Raw genomic sequence first — 26710 nt, 5'->3', positions numbered from 1 at the left:
AGATTTCTTCTTGAGTATTGTGCAAACAAGTGAAGTGACACACGTGGTGTTTTTAAAAGGCAGTATTGCACTATTCCTGCTTTTTTTACAGGGAAATCCTAGGCTCCTATTGGGAGGGCAGGATTGTGATCGCAACTTCGTTTGGTGGACTGGATTTATTGGAGAGTGTGTGTGCTCGATTGAAGTCTGCGGATCCCCAATACATAACTGGTGACATTGGTGCTAAAAATTTATTGATAATTATATTGCTGTGGAGCGCTGTCCTTTTTCTCCTCTCCTGGGAGTGAACTTTGTTTTTTACCATGGAAACTGACCCCCTCAAAATACACTTCCTAGACTTGGAAATCAGAGTGGATCCTGTTAGTGCCAACATCAGTACCTTGAATTATTTTAAACCTACTGACAGGAACGGATATCTTGATTATTATAGTGCTCACTATAGGCCCTGGCTCAAAAATGTACCGTATGGCCAATTCAAACGATTACGCCGAAACTGTACGAGTGACGACGACTTTGATCGCCAGTCGACAATTTTGAAGACACGGTTCTTAGAAAAACATTATCCCATTCCCTTGGTAGACTCTGCTTTGGAGAGAGCCTCTGCCCTCTCCCAACAGGAGTGCATACTACCTACAACCCACACGGGAAGAAAATTGGGGGTGTCCAACTCGATTACTAACCGGCTGCCCATTGTAGTTGATTTCTCTGGACAGGCCGGGGAATGCAGGCAGATTTTTGAAAAGTATTGGCCAGTTCTGTTGAGCGATCCCGTGCTTAGACACACCCTCCCCCCCAAACCCCAACTGGTGTTTCGAAGAGGCAAAACCATCAGGGGCTACATAGCGCCCAGTAGATTGTCGTCAAGTGGAATTGTTACCAATGACGACAACCAGGCTAAACTGGGGTGCTATTCATGTAAGTCCAAACGATGCCTCTGCTGTAATACTCTGAACGATGGTGCAGTTACCTTCCAGATCAATGGTTCCATACAGTTTCCGATAAAGAGCCACGTGAACTGTCAGAGTACATATGTGGTCTATCTGTTAGTTTGCCCATGCAATCTGGGCTATGTGGGTCGAACTACCCAGAAATTTCAAACCCGCCTGAACAAACATAGATCTAATGTTACTAAGGGGGAGCCCAAACATGGGGTGTCCAACCATTGCAATTTAGTGCACAATAGGGACTTCAATGTATTGAGGGCCACCATTATAAAGCAGGTGCACCATTCGAACAAACATGAGAAATACTGTATCCTTTGTAGACGGGAATCCTTTTGGATTTTAAAATTGGGGACCTTAGAGCCGGGAGGGCTCAATAAATGTCTGGAGGAGATGAGTCACTTGCAATGCATGATGTAGTGCCAGTTTTACCATGGGGGGGGAGGTTCTCTGCTGGGTGGGCGGGTGTGGAGACGTGCGTACGGGTGCGTGGGCATGTGTGTGCCACGCTCTGCGGGTGCGCCGTCTCCACACCCCTATATACACCCGAGTGTTGCACTCGGAGTGTTGATGGGATCGAGCTGTGATGCTAAAATGATATACGTGTGGGTATGAAAATGTGTTAATTGTTTTTATATGTTTTTATATGTATTGATTTATTTATTGATCATTTTGTATATGCTGTGTAGTGTATTGCTTGCTGCTAATAATGATTTAGAAGGCTATTGCCAGGGATGACTATTGCAACTATCAGATTTACTGTCTGGGTGTGGATACTTTTCTCGATACACAATGGATGTGAGGGACAACTGCCTATCGTGGCTGAGTACGCTGTGCCGGCCGCAATACGACTAGGTGAGACCATTCCACCTTCCCTCTGCTTCTAGTTGAACTGACCTCTCAGAGCGCTCCCTTTCTCCTTTTTTTTTCTTCACTTGTGGGGTGTCACTACATTCATGACTCGCATATAAGCTGACCCCCCCCCCCCCCCCCCACAGACACACATACACACACTTTTGGTACACTTATTTGTCTCAAAAATTCCGCTTATATGTGAGTATATACAGTATATTGTGCCAACTTTTATCTGCTGCCGCATAAGATGCCCATGACCAGCTGAATGGTGGAATAGATTGGGTACCCCAGATATTTGGTAGGAAACATGGGGACATACCCTTTCTAGATGGAAAATATCCGACAGGCTGTATTTGGACCTGTATGGTCAACCTTGCAAGGAATGTTAGCCAGTCTCATATTTGCAGTATATAAGAATCCAAGACCAGTTATTAATGATAATAACTCCCTGTCAATATAACAGGAAAATAACAAACAGTGTATAACAATAAGTTTTGAATCAGGATGATACCATTTATTGGCGGTATCAGTGAATTATGGCGCACAGCACCTATGCATAATAATGGCGCCGCATTAAAAAGTTACGCTTATCGCTATTTATCGTTAGTACTGCATAATAATGGCGCACAGGGAAAAAAGAAGAAAAACGGCACACACTAACGTTATTTATCAATAGTGGCACACACTAACGTTATTTATCAATAGTGCCGTTCATTTGCCAAACAGCAGCCGTTATTGTGCACACTAACGTTATTTATCAATAGCGCCCTACATAAGCCAAACTGCAGATGTTATTTAACTGCAAAACGGTGATTGGATTTAATGTAACACTGTCAAGGTTAGGGTAAGGCACCACTGGGGGGGGTCTTAGGGTTAGGCACCACCAGGGGGGTGGTTAGGGTTAGGCAACCCCAGGGGGGTGGTTAGGGTTAGGCACCACCAGGGGGGTGGTTAGGGTTAGGTACCACCAGGGGGGTCTTAGGGTTAGGCACCACCAGGGGGGTGGTTAGGGTTAGGCACCACCAGGGGGGTGGTTAGGGTTAGGCACTACCAGGGGGTGGTTAGGGTTATGCACCACCAGGGGGGTCTTAATGTTAGGCACCACCAGGGAGGTCTTAGGGTTAGGCACCACCAGGGAGGTCTTAGGGTTAGGCACCACCAGGGGGGTCTTAGGGTTAGGCACCACCAGGGGGGTTTAGGGGTTAGGGATAGGTACAGAGAGGGTTCTGTGTGTTAACGCTAAATAACGATAAGGCTTTAATGCCAATTAACAATAAGGCTTTAACGTTAAATAGCGATAAGCGGCAAACAGATTAGCGGCAACACCGTGCGCCATTATTCGCAGGCGCCATTTTCAGATGGAGCCTTATTGGCTAACTTAGAGATGGATAAACAGTGAGCTTTCGACTTATAAAAAGCCTTCGTCGGACTGGTTCCTCATGATTAAGGAAAGGTTGAACACATTGTAACAATTCAAAAATCTGACCAGTCAGAAAAATTGATTGCTATTCTTTAATTGAACAGATTAAAAAAAATATATGGCATGTGATAAACATCCCTAGCATTTACATGACCTGTTTAAATAAGAACACCAGGAACATTTCAGATAAGATAACTTAATGTGAAGCTGAACAACAGGGATTCTTTTTGAATAGCCGTTATTCTGATTTTGCTGCTAGTAAAATAGGTACAAAGAAATGCTGTAGAATATTGGTAATTATACCAACTTTCCACTCTCCCTCATTATACAAACACACAGACACAGAACATTTATATAACCTGATTCTCACACTAACCAAAAAAAGCTACAATTTACCCGAGCAACTGTAAAGCGGCTAATTAGAATAGCCTTGCAGCGACATTCTGTACTACTGTAATTGCAGGTGGTGGTGTAGGGCTTTGTTTGGAAAGCCTGTATAGAGAATGTGGCAGCATTTCAACCGTGATGTGACGAAGGCAAAAACTAGGGTTGGAAGATCAGCTGGAGGTGTGAGGTGCTAAATTGTTGTAATGATCCTTAGGTGAAAGAAGGAATGTTTCACAACAGCTGAAATTTCATTCCTGAAACTTAATTCCCCATCAATCAGTACACCCAGGCTGTGCATAAAGTCTGAGTTGTTCAGGTCTGAGCTCCCTATCCTTATCCATGCTGGCTGAGACTGGAGTTGCTTTGCTGTCGTGCGCTGACATCCAATAACAAGAATCTCAGTCAGCATTTTGTTTTAGCCAGTTATCATTCATCCAGTCCTGAAGGGGATGTGTTGTGTTTATTTGTGGAGTAGGTTCTGTTATGCCAGGTTTGAATGATAAATATAGTTGGGTGTCATCAGCATAGCAATGATATGTCAAGCCATGTTTTTGGATGATTTTTCCAAGTGGTAGCATGTATATGGTGAACAGCAGAGGAGATAGTATCGCGTCCTGGGGTACACTATATTTTAGTGGTACAGGGTTGGAGAGGAAAGGCCCTGAGGATACACTTTGTGTTCTTCCAGCCAGGAAGGAGTTGAACCACTGGAAAACTAAGTCATCTATGCCACAGTACTCTTGTAGTCTGTTAAGCAAGATTTAATGATCAACTGTGTTGAGAGGGAGCGCAAAATCAGAATGGAACGCTGTCTCTTGCCATAAGCAGATCATTGCAGATGTGGGTGAGGGCAGTTTCACAGCTGTGGTGTTTTCTGTATCCAGGGCCTGTGGGTAGTAGTAGAGTGGCCAGTTGGCACTCTGCAAGTTACATGATCTCAGTGATCATGTGATTACTGTGGTCATACACATGTAGACTGTTTCAACTGCCAACTGAAGGAGAACTCCACAAACACCAATGCAGGTTGTAAAATTCAAAAAGTTTATTGAAAAAAAGAAAAAAAAAAAGAAAAATACACTTTCTACTCCATGTAACCAATGAGAATTACAAACAACAAATCTATAATATCACAGTCTTCTGAACATCTTCTGATCTTCTTCCACAGAACACTTTCGGTAGCTAGGAGGAAAACAACTGGTTAATAAAAACACATAACCTTCCCACCTGGTAAGTATTTCTGAGCGTACCCACCCACTTTAATGACCAGGAACCTTATTTGGTTTTTCCTAAAACCCTGGGTACTAGAATAATTTCAGTTTTTAATCCTTCTCACTAATGATACCGTACTATATCAATTTCACCTATAAATTTGCTGATCAGCAAAATCTTAGTAACCAAATAGTAAATAGAGTATTCTTTCTTTTTGTTTCTATACCGGTAAATTATTCTGGCTATCATTTATCCAAAATTGCAGCCAGGTACTATATGAGAATAGGTTGGTTGGTTAAAAGGTTAATAAATTGGTTGGTTAATAAAAAAAAAAAAAAAATGGGTTAGTGAATTATTCGATTTAGTAAATTAATACGGTTACTTGGATTAGATGGATATAAAGAAAAAATGACTCCGTCACTTGTTCTCATAAGCAAACTATTCAATATGCTTGCTCCAAAAATACAGAAAAACTAAAAAAAAAATATTTTCTTTGCAGATCCAAAATCTGTCGCTCCTGTATGCAATTACTTCTGTTCTTTTGCAGGACCCGTCTACTGCTAGGATAAACAGTCTATTAACAGGTACTTATTCCAAATCTTTCACTACTGCTGGTAAATCGACATGTTAATCATTTCTCCTTTCTTTTACAGGAATCCAGCTGGACGACTCTTCCCAAAGGTAAGTATTGCTCCAATATAACTTCACACTGTCTTGTGCACCACACATAAAATAAATAAAACAAAATGGCTTCTTGCAGTTATTACTTTTGTAAAGTCAATAGGCTATAAGAGGATATGATAGGCCTCTAGCGGACAGGGCAATAGCTTATTTCATTAACCAGATTCACTTTCTTCTCAATCTCACTATTTCATAGTCTCATGCATAGTATATGGGTAATATGCTGTTTTTTGACTTTTATAAAAAAAACCTGTTTTCCCATTTTCGCAACCATTTAGGCAAACTTATGAAAATACAAGTAAGATGATTAGGGATTGTCAGTCTCAATTCTCGGTCTCACCAGCACTATACTTCAGCAGTGAGGGACATTACCAGAGCCAATTCACTATAATCAAAATGTTCAAGTATCTTTCTTGTCACACGCTGATTTATCACAGTATTAATCATATTTCATACGTGTCAGCTTTAAAGGCTTCTTTCCCAGCACCTCTGTATCAAGAATCACTGGCTATACATCTCACTGGCTCTTTTTCATCTGCCTGAAATCTCTCTCCTGGCTTCCTCACTCCTTGTCAGCCTTGATGGACTGATGGCTGTCTGTGGAGGATTGAAGAATCATCTCAGCGCATTACTTTTCCCCCAAAATGTCAGCTGCTGCAGTTTCTGGCCTGCATCTCCTCAGCTGGGCCTGCTGCGTCTCTCCTCTTCCCCTGTCCGCTCCAACTGCGCCACCTCAGCACCTCAGAGAGCCGTTAATGTTCCCTAATGGCTCCCCTGCGCGTGACTGGTTGCTTAGCAATCTTCCCTCCCTCTCTCGCGCCATCAGCGCGAGCGGCTCTTACATGAAGAGCCTTACCCGGCGTGTCTGGTTGCCTTGGCAACCGGTAGGAGTGTACGCGTCAATAACTACGTGTGCACTCGATCCTTTCCTCTGCACAGCCATCAGCCCTGCCCACCTCACAGGGCAGCGGCCATTAAAGTTAAGGGCTAAATGCCCTTACTTAACAAACCGGTGTCAGCAGCGCCTCTATTTAAAGCTAAACCAGGTAATAACAGCAAAATAAAAAAAAAACAGATACCCCCTTTTTCAACCTGCTACACACAGAGGAGAGCTGCAGGTTAGTTATGGTCAAACACAGCCTCAGAGGAATGCTTGTTAGCGTGAAACGGTCATTAGGCTCCACACCATACATTGCCCGCCCCCACTGTCCTATATGGTATGTGGGCTGTTTGCACCAACTTTCTCACATATCACATGCTATAAACCAAACTGTCAGCTACAGCAGAGCCAAGTATTTTTTGTTCTAACTACACATATTGATCGAGCTTGTCATTTCTACAAACTTAGAGCATACTGCAATTCAACATGCCATGCAGTACTTTTGTCATCGATTGTTGCCATTTTTGTAGTGCCAGTTCTGCTGTTTACTTGTCCGGTGCATGGTTATGATCTGTTCTCTCTAGAGTAACAGTAAAAACACAAACAAACATAATTTTAATAAATTAAAGTGTAAAAGCTCTTGTAGGTGTATAGTATAGTGTTGTGTAGCATAGTTGTGTGTCATATAGTATGGTGTATTACAGTATAGTGTATTTTTGCATAGTGATTTCTAGCAGGGCAAAAGGTACAAGACCATTTGAATATCCCCTGTAATATTAAGGCAGCATTCCTCTTAGTGCATAAAAGCGGCCATAGTTCACCTGTGTGTGTAAAGCCACACTCACGCAGCAGCATAGAGCTGCACATGGATTAACGGATTTGGCTTACTGCGCAGGCACATTACGGCCCACCTCTTATATGTTTGGGGAGCGTGGCCACATGAAACATATCAGTTCAGAAGGTCCATGCGTGGTAACAGTGGAGACGAGGAGGACATGGGAAGCCTCTGTCGGATCCAGAGCCTTCCTCTACCTAGGTAAGCAGGGCTGTTTCTTGGGCAATGCGGGCAGAGTGACCACCCTGGGTGCAGACTGGCAAGTAGAAGAATGGGGCACAGGCAAAAGGACATATCCGCTAGGGAGTTGGTAACTCGTGGTGCAGCCAAATGGAAGAAGAAAGAAGATTACCAGCACAGTCACCTTCCTTGACTCCTCCTGTGCTGCTTGCATCCGAGGTCAAGTCATCATCACGTCACCACCGTGTGATGACACCTGATTTCCTGTAGCGGTACTGCAGACTGTCAGTGGGCGGTGCCCATGGAGGAGTCAGCTTTCCGGGCTCTCTTTGCCTGTGTGTTTTTCTGGTCCCTGCTTTCTCCTGGATGAGCGGCTGGTCACTAGGCAGGTCTACTTGTGACCTGTGGCTGTGTGACTGTCCCTCAAGAGTAAGGGTTCATGAGTCCATGGGGGTGGGGAGGAGGGGGCTCAATTTTTACACCATCCACCTGGGTGCAATTTAGCCTAGAAACTGCGCTGAATGTAAATATCTAACTTGTGTTTCCATCTGCCTTGGGTACACCTTAAAGATCCTAATGCCATAGCTCACTGCTAATTACTATGGCTGATTGCAGATGGGGAGTCAGGGGGACCAGGGGACTCATCAACAAAGATTTTAACCTTATATTATTAGTCTCCTTCCAAACTATTGAATTAGGTATATTATGAAAGGTATCTTCCCGATTACACAATGTCACCACCTCTCTCCCCTGGGGGTCTATCACTCGCATTTGGGGTCTATCTCCATAGGTTTCGGGTTAGTAACCCCTGCCACCCCAAGGTAGGGACAAGGATTGGAGGTGGAGCATGCAGCAGTTGAGTTTTATATTAAAGCACCTCACATCTAAATTCACTAATTCACTCAGGCCAAAAGAACATTGGAATTATAAAACCACTTTCAAGTGAGTTTATTTTTAAACAGCTGGGCGAGAAAATTATCATCAAGGTTGTTTTACTTAATTGAATCGTACAAAAACATAAGTATGTCCTGGACAAGCCCTAGCCCTTCACGCTATTCCTTTTTTGCAATGGAATCAGGGCCTACATTTTTGTTTTTTTATCTTTTCTAATCCCATCTCTCTTCCAGCTGTCACCTGTTGGCACACAAGATGCCCATCTATGAGAGAATGATGGCAGAGATTAGGCATTCTGGATACTTGGCAGGAGATTTGTGAACACAGAGCCTTTTCGAGAGGAAGAGAATTAAGTAAGTCTATACATGGACATGCATGACCAGCCTTGCAAGGCATTCTACACAGTTGTCATTCTGGTATCATATTGCAGAGCACATGGTTATATTTATGTAAGATAACTAGACTAATTGCTATGGTTAATAACTGCCTGCCAATACAAATGTAAAATATTTGAATAGAATATTGCAAACATAGTATTGCGATGGTATGTGATAAACATGTCAATGTCACTTTCAAACATTCTTAGTGTTTAAATTGATTTAGTATAGGAGGACACCGGGAAGGTTCCAGATGACCCAAGTTAATGTAAAGCTAACGATAAACAGGAAGGGTTTTTGGCTTATGGAACCTATCTGTATAGTATATTTTAAAGGTGTTGCCCTTAATGTAGGGTTTAGCCTTGACCTGTGTCTGAATCCCGACTCAAGCCAGTATGTAAAACAGTAAGTAGTCTTTACGCATGGCTTCCTAATGCTCCTGGTTGCCCATAGAGAGCGCCCTAAGTGGCTGCAACTCACAATGTATGTGAGCTTGCTTTTGACAGCCTACAAATCCCTGGAAGACAAAATCAGAGAGAGAGAGAGAGAGAGAGAGAGAGAGAGAGGAAGAGAGGAAGGGAGTAGTGATTACATTCCCTGATTGATGTATACACATGCAGTAGTATAGGCCTGCAATTTAGCATTGAAAGTGATTTCTGCCCTTAAAACACTGCTTTGCGTGAAAACGAAAAAAAATTCCGGGACTTTTGATGTCTATCCCACTTAACCATGTCTCCCTCCAGGTGTTTGATGCTTTGAAACATCTTTTCCATCACTTTTCTGGCCAGCATAAATTTTTCGAATTCTTCAAGTTCGCCTCCCCATTGAAGTTTATGGCGGTTTGCGAACGTTCGCAAGTTCACGAAAGTTTGCGGAGGTTCGCGAACCTAAAATCGGAGGTTCGGGCCATCACTATCTGTAAGCCCATCTGTATTGAAAATTTGCATTTATCCCAAGAAACAGCAGGGAGTTTTCTACCAGGCACTGACAGTGTAATGATCAATAGGAAACCATGACGTTTGAGAGAATTCTAACAAGACTGCTAGAGGCATTCTCACCTATTCCTAATTGTTGCATCCTATACTTGTGAAAGATTTCAGCTCCACCCCAATTCATGGGAAGCATAGGGAAGCAAACCTCATATCTTTATGCGGTAAGCACTACTTGGAGGATAGCTATATGGGGCAACAGTCTGTGAGGGGGCACTATTTGGGGAACACTATTGGGGAAATAAGAGGAACAATGTTGGGAGAAGTACTTGGTGGGAGGACACTCACTGTAACATAATGTAAAGAACACTGTCAGCATTGACTCCAGCTCAAAAGGTGAAAGCAATTCTAGAATGGCCCACCACCTGCAACAGGAAAGGCGTACGAATATTAATTGGCTTTGCCAACTTCTACCAGAAAAATCTCAACATTTTTTATGCTATTCACCCATCAACAAATCCATTGTTTTGGGACTCCACGGGCAACACTCAAGTGGATGTGTGTGAAACAACTGTTTACTTCAGCCCCTATTTTTTAACATCTTGATAGGGTATTAAATTACTACTACACCCAGAAGGCATGCATGAAATAAAGGCGCTATGAAAAAAGTACACAGGATAAAGCTGAAATCATTATTATTCAGTAAAGAGTACTAAAATATCAGTTTACAAAGAAATATGGCTCAAAATTAACAATTGTTTCTAAAGTGATTTTTAATGATTTTAAGTATTCCAAAGCCATATATTTTAGGTGTAATCATGTATACATCTTACATGTAGCCCTAAAATATTACTGATATTTTACTACTACAAAAACTAACCCTAATCACACACAAACCCTCCCTCTACCGATCCCTAAGCCTAAGACTCCTCTGTTGGTGCCTAATCCAAAGACCACCCTTGGTGGTGCATAACCCTAAAACCCCCTTTGCTAACACCTAACCTTAAAACCCCCTTTCTCTGCTGCATATGATAATTAATGAAGTTATAATTCTCAAACTGAATGTAAAAATGATTAAAAAAAATATCAAAATGTTTAAAAGTTAAAACGATAATGTGCAAAAATGATAATTGTCAAAACGAATTTCATAACGATATTTTTCGAACAACTAATTCTTAAAAAGAAAAAAAAATTGGCTTGACGGGCGTGGCGCCTAACATCCAATTGTCCAGTTTTGCTGCCAATAGCCGATATTTAACATTAGAATGAATGGTGGTGCCCGATTTTTCCACTAGTCATATACGCCCAATTTTCCCGCCTCCCCAGAAGTCATCTTTAAGTAAAAAGAAACGAACAAAAGAAAAAACAAACAAACACCATATTGAAAGGTTGTATATGTTTGAGTATTACTCACCATCAAAGCATATCTTGAGGAATGGGGTGCCTGTTGCAAGGAGCACCACATCCCATAATTGTTAAATATTACAAAAACGTTCAATATCTCAGGACTGTAGAAAGACTTGGACAAGCTTGATGGACATCATTTTTTCCCACTTCCCATTTCCCATCCCCTATCAGCCTGGCTCTGAGAAGAACACCAATTCCAACCTTCTTTCCCTGACAAGCATGAATTGAATGCAATCCTCTTCAGTTTCAGTTCAACTTTTCCCTGCTTGAAACTGAATTGATGTACAAATCAAACACGCTACAGTTGACTTTCCCATGAGAACCTTTTTTTTTCTTCAAAACCAGGAAGGTCTTTTGTATTATGGAGGTCAGATGTTCTTCTCCAGCAACTGATGAAGAAGACTCTTGCTGGACATTTCAGAGTCTGCAAAACTACTGTCCTGTCTAGCATTAATTTTATCCAGGACTGGAGAAACTACAGTATGTTATATCCTTTAAAGGATACATGCAGGCAGATTAAAAAATCAAAATCCACTTACCTGGGGCTTCCTTCAGCCCCTGGCATCTGTCCTGTGCCCTCGCCACAGCTCCGGTGGCTTCCGGTGTCCTCCACTGCAGAAGCCGACCTCGACGGGTCGGCTTCCAGGTCGCCTTCTTTTGGGCTCCACCGTGCGGGTCACGTGGTCTGGCCGACTTGATCAGGACTGTACTGCATCAAGACCAAAGACAATAACGACATTGGGTTATCAAGAAAATGTATGTATGTATTGTTATGAAAATGATTAAATTATTTTTTCATGGTTTGGGTCTTTTGTTTGCTTTTATCTCTTCGTGACAATGAGCTAAAGGTCTTTAGCGATGGGATGTGGACAACAACAAAGGACTGCAAAAATATTACCAACGATAGGATCAATAAACGAAGAAGGATGCTGGGGCAAGTTCCATAGACTTTAGCGGAAAGATCATTTAAAGATTTGTACACATTGGGGACGTTGAGTGAATTAATGCAACTTGATCCATCATGATGGTCTTTCGAAATTCACAAACATCATCATACATCGGCCGTCTGTACCCGTCATTTGCCACTTTTCCTTAAAGGACCACTGTCATGAAAATCATAACATTTAAAATATATATAAACATATACATATAAGAAGTACTTTTCTTCCAGAGTAAAATGAGCAATAAGTGACTTTTCACCTGTGTTGCTGTCACTTATAGTAAGTAGTAGAAATCTGACAGAACCGACAGTTTTTGGACTAGCCCATCTCCTCATGTGGGGTTCTCAGGGTTTTCTTTATTTTCAAAAGCACTTAGTTAATGGCAGTTGCTGCGTCCAACTGCCAAAAAAGTGTGCAGTGAGCAGGGAGGCTTGCCAGCATCTTTGTATAAATCTTTTTCAGGGAATGTCTTTTTAAAGAATAAAGGCAATGCTGAGAATCCCCTATGGAGAAATGGACTAGCCTAAAACCTGTCGGTAATGTCAGATTTCTACTACCTACTGTAAGTGACAGCAACACAGGTTAGAAGTAATATATGCCTTATTTTACTCAGGAAGAAACGTAATTCTTATTTATATGTGTTTACATATATTTTACATTTGAAGATTTTCACGGCAGTGGTCCTTTAAAATATAGTTAAAAGAGAGTTAGATGTCAGGTGGAATAAACATTCATCTGTCATTTTGACAAGGGGCCGGCGCTTCCATAGAGGTGAAGGGGGTCATTGCCCCTGGGCTCCAGAGCCTGAGGGGCTTCCCAAGGTGCTCCTCCTCCCCTCCAGCTATGGGGACCCATGACATTGTGGGGCAGTCTGTTTACTCTGCATAGGAAAAGAGGAGGTGAATAATAGGAACCCCCAAAGGGGACATATGATGGACACCTAATGATATTGTGTGAAGGGGGAAGGGATTGGATTGGGCCTGGAAGCCGGCTCAGGGGTCCTTGGGGCGATTTGATTGGACAGGCCCCCAAAGTTACTTTTGCCCCAGGGCCCCATTGTAGCTAGAATCTGTCCTGATTTTGACAGATGAAAACTGTGTAGGTCTGGTTTTGTATGTATGCCACAGGCATTCTCGCATATCACAGGCCATTAAACAGAGGATTTGGGGCCATGGAAATTACAATAAGCCTCTATAATAAAACCCCTGTGTCCCTGCGTCATGCTGTCCCTGTGTAGCTTGGTCTGTGCTTTTTGCTACTGCGCATGTGTGCAGCACGGACCCAGCCTCACACAGATAGGAGGACGGGGCCAGGGAGCCAGGCGGGTGCATGAGCGGGTGGCCTGGTGTGCGGCTGGTGCGCAAGTGGCGGGTGCGCAGGTGCAAGTGTGCGGCACAGACCCAGCCTCACACAGATAGGAGGACGGGGCCAGGGAGCCAGGCGGGTGCATGAGCGGGTGGCCGGGTGTGCGGCTGGTGCGCAAGTGGCGGGTGCGCAGGCGCATGTGTGCGGCACAGACCCAGCCTTACACAGATAGGAGGATGGGGCCAGGGAGCCAGGCGGGTGCGTGAGCGGGTGGCCGGGTGTGCGGCTGGTGCGCAAGCGGCGGGTGCGCGGGCATGGCGGCGAGAAACAGACCCTAGAGCCCGTTTTTAAACGGTCTTGGGTCAGCTAGTTTGTAAATAATTTACTAAATAATGTAATTGTTGAAGAAAAGTACTATTTTTTTGTTTCTGTTATACCACTCTCTTTTCTTTCTCTCATAGTTTCCCAATATTTGACATAAGCGGTTTGAGAATATTTGTTTTCTACAAGATTCACTCATCTCTGAGACCAAGTGCTTTCTTTTTTAATCCCATCTTTCTTTCATTAGCACCGTGCCATCTGTCACCTGCTGGCACACAAGATGCCCATATCCATCTGAGTGATGGCAGACATTAGGCATGCCGGATATTTGGCATGTGGATGTAGATCCTTTCTGAAAGGGCAAGAATTAGTAAGTCTATACATGGACAGGCATGATCTACCTCCCAAGGCATGGCACACAGTCGTCAGTCTATCCACATATTGCAGAATGTACGGCTATATTTACGTAATATCTTCATAACATAACGAGACTGCTTGTTAGTGTTAATAACTGCTTGCCTGCCAATGCAATTCTAAAATGTTTACATAGAAAATTGCAATGTATACTATAATGGTATGTGATAAACACTTCCATACACATTTAAAAGACTGTATATAACACTAGGAAGGCTTAAGATAAACCATCTTACTGTATGATTTTTGAGCTATAAAATTTAGCTGTGGAGAATTATTGTTTTGCCTGTATGTGACTTTTGAGTCTTAACTGTTTTAAAGAGCCATGTCATTTTCCATAATAGCTGTTTAATCAGAAGGGAACAGTTAGACCCAGATGAATAAAACATATTTCACATAGTTGGAATAACGACTAGGCACAGTAGGCAGTAGCACATAGCTAAAAGTATCTAAATTTGGCTGGCACCACCACCTCCTCGCCTGCTGCCTTTGACCTCTAACGCAGCAATTGCATGGGGAAGTTATTAGAATAAAGCAAATGAAGATGACCCGAGAGAAACTGTCACTTGCATACCAGATGTTTAACTCTTTCAGGCAGAGAAAGGAAAAAAAGGAACACAGCCTAGTTATTTGTGTGCTTGGCACTGTACATGCACATGTCTATCTCATTATGTCACATGTCACTTTGGGCATCCTATAACTACAGTGTTGTACATAGCAACACAACCTTTAAGTGCAACCTGGTAATAGCTTTGCACCTTTAAGTGCTTTACAGGCATATTCTTTCAGTCTATACTGAAAAGCAGAGGCGTATCTACAGGAGTACAGGAATGGCATGTGCCATGGGTGCCTCTTACTGGAGGTGCTGCTCCATAGCATCCTTGATGTTCTCTGTACAGATTCTAGTTTTTATCTGCATTCTGCTACCTGGTTACAAATTTTTAGAGGACAAGCTGTGTTTTATTTGGGGGATATGTATAGGCTGACCTATTACAATACTTATTTCTTATAGGCCATGCTTCACTTCAACTTAGACACAACTAATTTAACTAAGACTACACATTAAAATGTTTTGAGGGGCACCCCCCTACCTGCGGGTGGATTTCAATGTTTGCCATAGGTGCTATTTTCCCTAGATACGCCTCTGATTGAAAGGGACCATAATTATATGATACATGATAACTCTCCAGCAGAGAAGGATAAATGATATATGACACGTGGAAAATCTGTTTGGCCTCCTTGTTCCCTACAAATCCTGTTTTGCCTGCTCCTAGGAAGCCGGTACTTGTCTTTTCCAGTTCCTTCTATTCCCTCTGAAGTGGATCCAAGAGTAGGAATGTCGCAACAAAATCAAAGCATAAAGAACAGTCATAAAGTTGTATAACTTTATTTCTCAGCTTCAGTTTGCCATCTGCATCTTTGTTTCTGTTTGTCCTCCTCTCCCTTTATACTATACAGTGACCACATCAGTCACCACTAATAACATTATTGTATGTATTATGATTTTTATTTGGGTTTAAAGATAATACATATTAATAACAGATAATATATACATAACCACAGACAGTAATTTGTAGCTTATAAGAAAGATAATAGCATAAAAGAGTTTAAAGGTAGGACTTTGAAGGTTAACTGATTAAAGTTTCAGGACGTAGATTCTACGTCCTAATTAGCCCCCTGTGTGTTTTAGGATGTAGAATCTACGCCCTGCATTAACTGCTGCTGCCTGTCGCCGCCGCGCGTGCACGCGCACTCCCGCACATGCATGTGACCGCGCGTGCACGTGGCCGTGCGTTCTCGTGCACAGTCACAGGAATGGTTAAATGAATGATTGTTGCTGTTAGCTAGCAACAATCATTCAATAAAGTTAAAAAAAAAAGATGTAAAAGTAAAAAAAAAAAAAAATTGTGACATAGTCCCAATAAAATAAAAAGTTGTTTTTTTTTTAATTCCCCATTAATTTTTAACCCAAATCTAACCTATTAACCCATTAATAACTCCTACAATACCTAAACCTGTTTATAAACGTTTAATGACTGCCATCAGTAGCGATCAAATGCAATCACTAAGGCAAAAGTTTCAGGCCCCAATGCTCTACAGATGTAACACTCTGCCATTGCTTAAAGTGAACCTAAAGCCTACCAAAAAAAATGAGATTAACTCACCTGGGGCTTCCCTCAGCCCCCTGCAGCCGATCGGTGCCCTCGCAGCCCCGCTCTGACGCTCCAGGACCCGCCGGCGAACACTTCCGGTTTGGCCGTCACCGGCCGACAGGCATGGGAACGCGAGTGATTGTTCGCGTTCCCAGCCTGTATATCGCCCCCTATGCTGCTATTGCGACCTTCTGGCCGCAATAGCAGCATAGGGGGCGATATACAGGCTGGGAATGCGAACAATCACTCGCGTTCCCATGCCTGTCGGCCGGTGACGGCAAAACCGGAAGTCGTCGCCGGCGGGTCCAGAAGCATCGGACCGGAGCTGCGAGGGCACCGATCGGCTGCAGGGGGCTGAGGGAAGCCCCAGGTGAATTAATCTCATTTTTTTTTGGTAGGCTTTAGGTTCACTTTAATGATGCATCTGTACAGCTCTATGCCTCCTGAACTGTTGCCCTAGCGAACGCATGCGATCGCCACAGACGCGCAGGCTGGGGATAGCGGTCCGCCATATGCTCAGGTAGAAGTAAAATGTGCCATATGGGGTATCATTTTAATCAGGAAGGGCCAAATAATTTTTTTGTAAATCTTTTATAACTGTGGGACGTGTGATGTGAAAATTAGGTAGGGTGAAACATGAAAAATGTTTGTTTTCTGCATTTACGCCTAATTTTTCCCTGTAAATGGACTACAAAACAAAATAGTTTTGGGAGAAAAATATTACCCCAAAAAATCCTAGATTGTACTGAAAAAAACAAGACATGTATCATTAAGATGGCATAGATAATTAAAACGTTACTGCTGTTTTAAAATGACACAGCTTAAGTGTCAAAAATGTCAGGAACTTTAAGGTGTAAAAACCGTGGAATGAGAACCAGTTAAGAAAGCCTATGACTGAACCCCCTTTTTGGCACAGATTGGTCACAAGGCCAATCAGTGACTAAGCTTACAGCAAGGAAGAATATCAGAGGCATTGTTTACCTTTAAACATCTATCAGGTTACTGGCCACTCCTAGGTAAAAACCCAGATCCTCAGAAATATGGCAGTCAACAGTATAGTGGGGCGGCTGCCAATCTTTCTGATCACAGCAGGCCTCTTAAAATGTTCTATATTACTAAGGAGTCCTTGGACTGCTCTGTTAGTCCTCAATCATCCCTAGTAACTGGCTCAGTCGCCTCAGTCGCAGTGGTCTGCGCATGCGCAGTAGACCCGGACTGATGCGACTGAGTCAGTTACCAGGGATGATTGGACTGCAGAAGGATGGAGAGGGATGCATCTGTGCTTATGGGGCTGGAGGAAGCCCTAGGTAAGTAAAAAATCTTTGCACTTTGCAGGTCTCTGCATTACTTTACGTGCCCTTTTCCACAGCTAGCTGAACTTTGGGCACTCAGTGCGCAGTTACCAAGCAGCATTGAGCAGTTACCAGGCAGCAGCAAGCAATTGTCAGGCAGCAGCAGGCAGTTGAGAGAGTTCGACAGGCTTTTCACTGCCTCTCATCAACTGCTCCTGGAAAAGGGCCCTTAGTCAGCCATGAAAGACAGGGAGAAAGCTTTTATGAATCACTATGAAAATTCATATTAAGTTAAATTAAGGTCAGTTTTCATAAATGCGTTGATTTATGGTCATAATTAGATGCTAGTTAACTTAAAGATTGCTCATGATGTTTTACTATTAGTGAACAATGAGGTTAATTGAAGCAACAACAACAGCAACAAAAAATGTTTAGTGCACCAGGCAAGAAATCCTAAAAATGACCCAGGGAATCCTTAACATAACTCATGAGATGATTTATCATTTTCAAAGTTCTCATGAGATCAATTCCATTATGAATTGGCATAAAGAAGGTCATATTTGGCCATTGTTAATATATTTTCAGCTAAAAAATACCTCCCATGTAATAACACATTCTCTCTGCATCGAGCTGGTAGTGGGAACGAGTGTATGGACAGTTTCTGAAATTGTTTTACCTCATTTTATCTAAGAGTCAAACTGAATATTTATGAAACCGGTGAAGGAGGGGGAAGGAGGGGGGAGGGGGGGATTAGAGGGGGATTAGATAAAAAAAATGGATATACCAAAATATACTTACAGTAAATGTCACAATGCATATGCACATTGCATAATCTCAGCAGAGTTTAGAAAACTTATTTGTAAGGCCCCTTTTCCACATGCAGTTGATAGGCAATGAAAAGCCTCTCAAACTCTCAAAGCTGCTTGCTGCTGCCTGGTAACTGCTCACTGCTGCCTGGCAACTGCTCACTGCTGCCTGGTAACTTCTTGCTGAGAACACAGTTCACCTGCTCGGGGAAAAGAGGCCTAAATTCTGGTACACGCATTTCATTTTTACCACCTCCATGTAGTGTGAGGGTTTTTACCTACACCATCTGTTCATAGTATTCAAAATCGTTTGGCCTTCATACTACATGGAGGTGGTAAAATTGGACAATCATTGGCCAATCAAAATTGGACATGTGTATGCCCCCTAAAGCCTGGTACAACCTTTGAATTTTAATTTGCCTATGATTGTCCAATTTAACAACCTTCATTTAGCATGAGAGCTTAAAGTGGACCAGAGACGAAGCACCCTCTTGTATATCAGTGAGAACATTAGAGAAAACACCTACCCTGCTCTCTGTTTTATCCTTCACTGCTCAGTCTGCTTGTTACCAGCCCTGATAAAATCCCTGACTGAGCATTCAGTCTGGCTTTGCTCATTAATCATTATAGCTGAGTCATTATAGCAGAGCCAGAAGGGGGTAGGCTTGGGCTTGAAAAGACATCAGAGAAGACAGACTCAGCTATCATGATTCCAGAGCAAAGTCAGACTGAATGCACAGTCGGGGATTTTATCAGGGCTGATAACAAGCAGGCTGAGCAGTGAAGAGTGAAACAGAGAGCAGGGTAGGTGTTTTCTCTAATGTTCCCACTGATATATATGGTAAAATACATGAGGGTGCTTCTTCTCTGGTTCACTTTAAGCCTGGTACACAATAATTATGATTTACCAATCAAAACTATTACTTTGCTGGTACTTTACCCTATATAAACTCTCTTTCATCTCAACATCCAATGACCCAAAATGCTAGCGATGTAACAAAACCCCTGCTACACTATTACACATCTTTTGAGATTGCCCAGACACTGCTAAACTATGGTCAGATCTTAAAAACTGATTAAAAAATGTACTAGTACCTCAATTCCTCTCTCCCCCAAACTTGCCCTACTACACGTAGGAATTAAAAAATTCCCTCATCAACAGCAAATAATTATCTCACACCTAATATGTACATTACAACAAACAATAGTGCAGAATTGGGGTCAACGATTTCTACCCACATTCCATAAAATAATTGTCACTTCCTATTGCAACATCAAGTTAGGGAAGCAATATCGAAAGGCCCCTCACCTCTCTTCTTCATTAATCCACCTGTCTACCCTAGCTCAAGACCTTTACGGGCTGACTCTTGCACTATAAACGGCGATAATGTAGAAATAAACATACACCCCATGTGGACTCTTAGATAATATAACTCAACACTCACTTGTTGGTTTTCTCAAATGTTTTTTCTTCAAATTACTTGTTCCCTTGTTTGTTTTAATGTTAATTTTATACAATTGATCACAGCTGTTTTCATCTCAGATGCTCCCCATTCCACGGGACATCCTATAGAACATTTACATACTGTTCTAGTTCTTACATAAAATCTGTCTTCTTTATCTGTAGAGGAGGAGGAGCACCCTTCTTGAAACTTTTAACTTTACATTTTTTTTTCTCTATAGCTTCATCATCAACAACCAAATTTTTACTCCGACCTCACAGGTCTCCACACTTCCTCTACTAGTACCTGTCTTGGGTAGTTGGCATTGCCCCCAATACAAGTACACAATCCATTGTAACTTACCATGGTCCTGATGAGGTTCCTATCTTACCACTATCACAGCCCCACGGGGACTAACCTCAATCTTTAGCTCCCCAACCCAATTGGCTGTGGATAAACTCTGATAGTGGCAAGAATAAGGCCAACATTCAATAACTCATCCTAGCATCATTCTTAGATCTCATCTAGAGTCGCCTCTTCCTCCTCATAAAAAGTGACCTCTCTCAAGATATTTGTCATTTTGATGTTAAATTCTTTCTATCGCTGTGTAAATTGACCTTCTTCTCTTCGATAAAAATGAATTTAAAAAAAAAGAAGAAGGTGTGTACCAGGATTTAGAGAACATGTCCAGAAAGTGGTGCCAGACAGAAGGAGGAAGAAATAAGAGATTTCAGGGATGAAAACAGTACTGGTGAACTTGGTGTTGGATTGGGTGTCAGTACTGAGAAGAGTAGACTGAAGTAAGACGCTAAGATCCACCCTCTGGTGGTGCCTAACCCTAAGACCCCCCTGGTAATTACTATGACCTAAGTTATCCCTACTCTCACTCAGAACCCTCCCCCAGTGGTAATTAACCCTAAGACCCCCCCCCCCCCCCCCCGTGGTGCCTAAACCTAAGACCCCCTAGTGATTACTATGACCTAAATTCTCCCTACTCTCTCACAGAACCCTCCCCTGGTGGTGCCTAACCCTAAGAACCCCCCACCCACTGTGGTGCCTAATCCTAAAAACCCCCACTTTTGATGCCTAATCCTAACCCCCACCGGTGGTGCCTAACTTTAATCCTCCATGGTGGTGCCCAATCTTTGAGGCATTTCATGTCAGGCATATACTTTATGTTTTTTTTAACTGATACAACCACATTAACTGATATAACCTAATTTAGTCACTTGCTGATATCACCAATGTTGTAGTTGCATTTATGTAGCTTAAAAAAAATCTTGGCTATAACACTTTTATAGAAGAAAAAAAATCTTGGCTATAAAAGGGCAAACTTTTGTAGCTGAAGCAAAAATCTCGGTTATAAATGGAAGCCTTTTGTAGCTGAATTAAAAATCTCGGCTATAAAAGGAAACCTTTTGTAGCTGAATCACAAATCTTGCCTATAACGGTTGTCATTTGGTAGCCGAATCAAAAACTCAGGTGTCCCTTTCAACACCTTGCAGCCGAGATTTGCAGAAAATAACATTGAAGTCTATAGAGGTGCCATTTTTACACAGGTGGCTCAGGCGTCCTTTTCAACTGATACCGCGTGGAGGGGGCTGGAGGAAGCCCCAGGTATGTATAAAACGGTTTTTACATTTTTAACTCAAGTTTACTTTAAGTGTTTTTCTTTGAGGTAGCAGTACTGAGGGTGGGACAATGTTCAGAACTGAGGTAAAATCACAGAATGGTGAATTCAATATTTGCAAGGGGACTGCAGTCTTTTAGCTATGATTGCTATATCAGTGAATATTTTGTTGGCCCAAGCTTTTGTGATACTGCATCAACAGGCTGCAAAGTATTTATCTTTAGCATTGCACTTGACATTCAAACCAATACTGACATCTGTGACAAGCTATACTTATATGCACTTGTTTATGACACCTGTAATTGGTATGTGTAGAGATTGTTATCAAGACAAGCCCCGTATCTAATACACATCAGTTGCACAACATGAACAAATAAGCGACATCCTCTGGAAGGAAATACACATGTTTAATAAGCTTCTACCTTTTATATGAGTTAGTTCTGTATCTAATAAAGCAAGATATTGTGTAAAAATGATTTATATTTCTTTATTTTTGCATATGTGCAGTAAATCCTACTCAAGAGGTGCTCTTTGCTTCAAACTTCCAATCAGAACAAGGTGAATTTTGCAATTTACATGCTTTTCTGCACAGGTTGATGGCTTGGGGTGAGCAGAGAGAAGGCTCACCTCTCTTCACGCTAAAACAGTGGATTGGCATCCAGGTGGAAAACTTGAGTAAACTAGACAGTGCAAGTACAGGAAAATCTGCAAAAATAAAATTAAAGCAGTAAAAAGGTACGAGAAACTGGAGTCAAATAATATAATAAATACAATTGCTTATTTTATTTTTTACAATATTAATATATAAATTATTTAGTCAGTGTTTGCCCATATCCTCTCCCAGTGGAAAAGAACTTTGGTCTCCCAGAATACTCGTGGGGGGGCACATAACAAACAGCCTAGGCTACGCCTTAGGGGAATAGCAAGGCTACATACCTGTGTGCAGCAATATATAGATATAGGACGTGTTTCTGGTAATGTAATAGGATATTTAACATAAAAGTTGTTATCCTGAATAATTTACTGCATTCTATTGTATGTCATTACAGTTCCTCTTTAAAAAAAAATTCTGCTAAATTCCTATATGTGAATATGAATAGACTAGTAGGATTGCTGGTGGGAAATTCAATTGAACTGCCGAGTGAGCTCCAGTGGTGTAGTAACAGAAAATGCAGTGGCTGCGACCACATCAGGGCCCCTGGAAAAGGTATTAGTTGCCCTACTTTATCCATCTTATTAGCTTTTCATTGACACTATACAGGGAGTGCAGGATGATTAGGCAAGTTGTATTTTTGAGGAATAATTTTATTAGTGAACAACAACCATGTTCTCAATGAACCCAAAAAACTCATTAATATCAAAGCTAAATATTTTTGAAAGTAGTTTTTAGTTTGTTTTTAGTTTTAGCTATTTTAGGGGGATATCTGTGTGTGCAGGTGACTATTACTGTGCATAATTATTAGGCAACTTAACAAAAAACAAATATATACCCATTTCAATTATTTATTTTTACCAGTGAAACCAATATAACATCTTAACATTCACAAATATACATTTCTGACATTCAAAAACAAAACAAAAACAAATCAGTGACCAATATAGCCACCTTTCTTTGCAAGGACACTCAAAAGCCTGCCATCCATAGATTCTGTCCGTGTTTTGATCTGTTCACCATCAACATTGCATGCAGCAGCAACCACAGCCTCCCAGACACTGTTCAGAGGTGTACTGTTTTCCCTCCTTGTAAATCTCACATTTTATGATGGACCACAGGTTCTCAATGGGGTTCAGATCTGGTGAACAAGGAGGCCATGTCATTAGTTTTTCTTCTTTTACACCCTTTCTTGCTAGCCATGCTGTGGTGTACTTGGACGCGTGTGATGGAGCATTGTCCTGCATGAAAATCATGTTTTTCTTGAAGGATGCAGACTTCTTCCTGTACCACTGCTTGAAGAAGGTGTTTTCCAGAAACTGGAAGTAGGACTGGGAGTTGAGCTTGACTCCATCCTCAACCCGAAAAAAAAGGCCCCACAAGCTCATCTTTGTTGATACCAGCCCAAACCAGTACTCCACCTCCACCTTGCTGGCGTCTGAGTCGGACTGGAGCTCTCTGCCCTTTAACAATCCAGCCACGGACCCATCCATCTGGCCCATCAAGACTCACTCTCATTTCATCAGTCCGTTAAAACCTTAGAAAAATCAGTCTTGAGATATTTCTTGGCCCAGTCTTGACGTTTCAGCTTGTGTGTCTTGTTCAGCGGTGATCGTCTTTCAGCCTTTCTTACCTTGGCCATGTCTCTGAGTATTGCACACCTTGTGCTTTTGGACACTCCAGTGATGTTGCAGCGCTGAAATATGGCCAAACTGGTGGCAAGTGGCATCTTGGCAGCTGCACGCTTGACTTTTCTCAGTTCATGGGCAGTTATTTTGCGCCTTGGTTTTTCCACACGCTTCTTGCGACCCTGTTGACTAGTGTTGGGCGAACACCTGGATGTTCGGGTTCGGGAACGTTCGCCGAACATGGCCGCGATGTTCGGCATGTTCGGGCCGAACCCCGAACTCCCCGAACATCCCGCTTTTGGGGGCCCTATGGGGTCGCAGGCATAAGGGGGAGCATGCCCCGATCGCGGGGGGGGGGTCGGAAATTCCCCCCAACCCCTCCGCTAGCGCTCCCCCCTCTGCCCGCTTCCCCATACAAAAGTTTGACGAAAGTAAAATAGTACCGTTGGTGGTGGCTGGCTGCTGCAGTGGCTGGCTGGGACTATGAAGTGACTGAGGAGGAGGAGTCGGAGTAGGACGCGTTGAGGGAGGCCGGGCAGCGGGCGGTTCAGCGGTAGTACCCTTGTGGTACTTCCGCCCTTTCTCTGACCTCACGTCCTCTGCATACGAGGGTACGCGTCACGCGTACCCTCGTATGCGTCATCACGCAGAGGACGTGAGGTCAGAGAAAGGGCGGAAGTACCACAAGAGTACTACCGCTGAACCGCCCGCTGCCCGGCCTCCCTCAACGCGTCCTACTCTGACTCCTCCTCCTCAGTCACTTCATAGTGCCAGCCAGCCACTGCAGCAGCCAGCCACCACCACCGGTACTATTTTACTTTCGTCAAACTTTTGTATGGGGAAGCGGGCAGAGGGGAGAGCGCTAGCGGAGGGGGTGGGGGGAATTTCCGACCCCCCCCCCGCGACCGGGGCATGCTCCCCCCTTATGCCTGCGACCCCATAGGGGGGCCGTATTCGGCCGAACAGGGCCCTGTTCGGCCGAACAGGGGCCCTGTTCGGCCGGGCATTCAGCAGTTCGGGCGAACCCGAACAGTTTGGCCGAACACCACCAGGTGTTCGGCCGAACTCGAACATCACCCGAACAGGGTGATGTTCTGCAGAACCCGAACAGTGGCGAACACTGTTCGCCCAACACTACTGTTGACTATTTTGAATGAAACACTTGATTGTTCGATGATCACGCTTCAGAAGCTTTGCAACTTTAAGAGTGCTGCATCCATCTGCAAGATATCTCACTATTTTTGACTTTTCTGAGCCTGTCAAGTCATTCTTTTGACCCATTTTGCCAAAGGAAAGGAAGTTGCCTAATTATTATGCACACCTGATATAGGGTGTTGATGTCATTAGACCACACCCCTTCTCATTACAGAGATGCACATCACCTAATATGCTTAATTGGTAGTAGGCTTTCGAGCCTATACAGCTTGGAGTAAGACAACATGCATAAAGAGGATGATGTGATCAAAATACTCATTTGCCTAATATTTCTGCACTCCCTGTACTGGTAATGAACACCTCTATATGTGCATTACATAGTAGTAATCCTTAACTATCTGTTTCCTTACTCTGATTACACCTTTCTGACACTGAAACTGTCCTTGGTAGGTTTTGGGGCTTCATATATTGAGTGTTTGGGGTTCTATGTAAAACTTGCACCGGGGCCCTAAGCTCCTCAGTTAGCCCACTGGTGGGCTCCATTGAGCCACAGGTTTAATATCCCCCAAGACACTATCGACATTGTACTGTAAGTTCTCTCCATGTTTGTGTGGGTGTCCTCCAACTACTGCAGGTTTCTCCCTTATCCAAAACAACTTAACAATAAATTACTTGATTTTACCTTACAATTAGCCTTAGACAATGGTTGGGACATTTCACTTTGACTAGGGTAGGAATTAGATTGTGACATCCTTTAACCCTCCTGGCGGTCTAATGAATTCCGCCAGGAGGCAGCGCAGCAGTTTTGTTTTTTTTTAAATCATGTAGCGAGCCCAGGGCTCGCTACATGATAGCCGCTGCTCAGCGGCATCCCCCCTGCCTGCTTCGATCACCTTCGGCAATCTCCAATCAGGAAATCCCGTTCAAAGAACGGGATTTCCTGGAGGGCTTCCCCCGTCGCCATGGCGACGGGGCGGGATGACGTCAGCGACGTCGTGACGTCATTGGGAGTCCCAATCCACCCCTCAGCGCTGCCTGGCACTGATTGGTCAGGCAGCGCACAGGGTCTGGGGGGGGCACGCGGCGCGACGGATAGCAGCGATCGAGCGCGGGGCAGCGGCGATCGGTGTCCTGACGCAGCTAGCAAAGTGCTAGCTGCGTGCAGCAAAAAAAATTAAGCAAATCGGCCCAGTAGGGCCTGAGAAAACCTCCTGCGCGGCTTACCCCCAGGGTTACCGCCAGGAAGGTTAAGGGACAGTTAGTAACTTGACTGTATACTCTGTAAAACACCAGTGGAAATGTAAGCACTGTATAAATACATAATGATAATGATATTTATTACTCCTTGCAGTCCAAGAACAGCTGTAACTGACAGAAGAACTCAGTGTGTGGTGAGAAGGAAAGACGGAATGGCAGAGAACTGAATTGAAGATGTAGATTTCCAACATTACAAACAGCAATAATTTTGAAATTATGGATGAATAAATATGTTGAAAATGTGACCTGAAGATGTATCAAGATCATCTACTTGTTTGGCTGCATCGACAGTATAAGCAACTGCAGAAAAAACATCTTCAATCTTTTTAAATGTGGCCTTTTAAGCAGTTACATTTTTGATGGTTGGGGGGGGGGGGGCAGAAATAAGGGTTTTGCAGGGAGCCCAAGTGACACATTTGTGCTTGGAGGCCTATTGGGCTCTAGTTACGCCCTTGCCAGTCACTGGAGAATATTATGCAGTAGTGATGGTCAAGAAGATGCAAATAACTTCGAGTTGATGCAAATTGATGCAAAATTTTATGCAAATGTATGCATCTTGAAAATGAACCAGTCAAATCCAGCTGAGGTAAATTTGATTGGTTCATTTTCAAGCTGCATAATTTTGCATACAAATTTGCATAAATTTGCATCAACTCGAAGTTATATCTATCTACTTGACCATCGCTATTGTGCAGTACTCTCTCCTTCCAAACTTTGGA

This window comes from Hyperolius riggenbachi, chromosome 2, assembly GCF_040937935.1.
Source record: "Hyperolius riggenbachi isolate aHypRig1 chromosome 2, aHypRig1.pri, whole genome shotgun sequence".
In the NCBI taxonomy this organism is placed as follows: Eukaryota; Metazoa; Chordata; class Amphibia; order Anura; family Hyperoliidae; genus Hyperolius; species Hyperolius riggenbachi.
The sequence above is the reverse complement of the archived record's forward strand: the minus strand, read 5'-3'. Positions refer to the sequence as shown.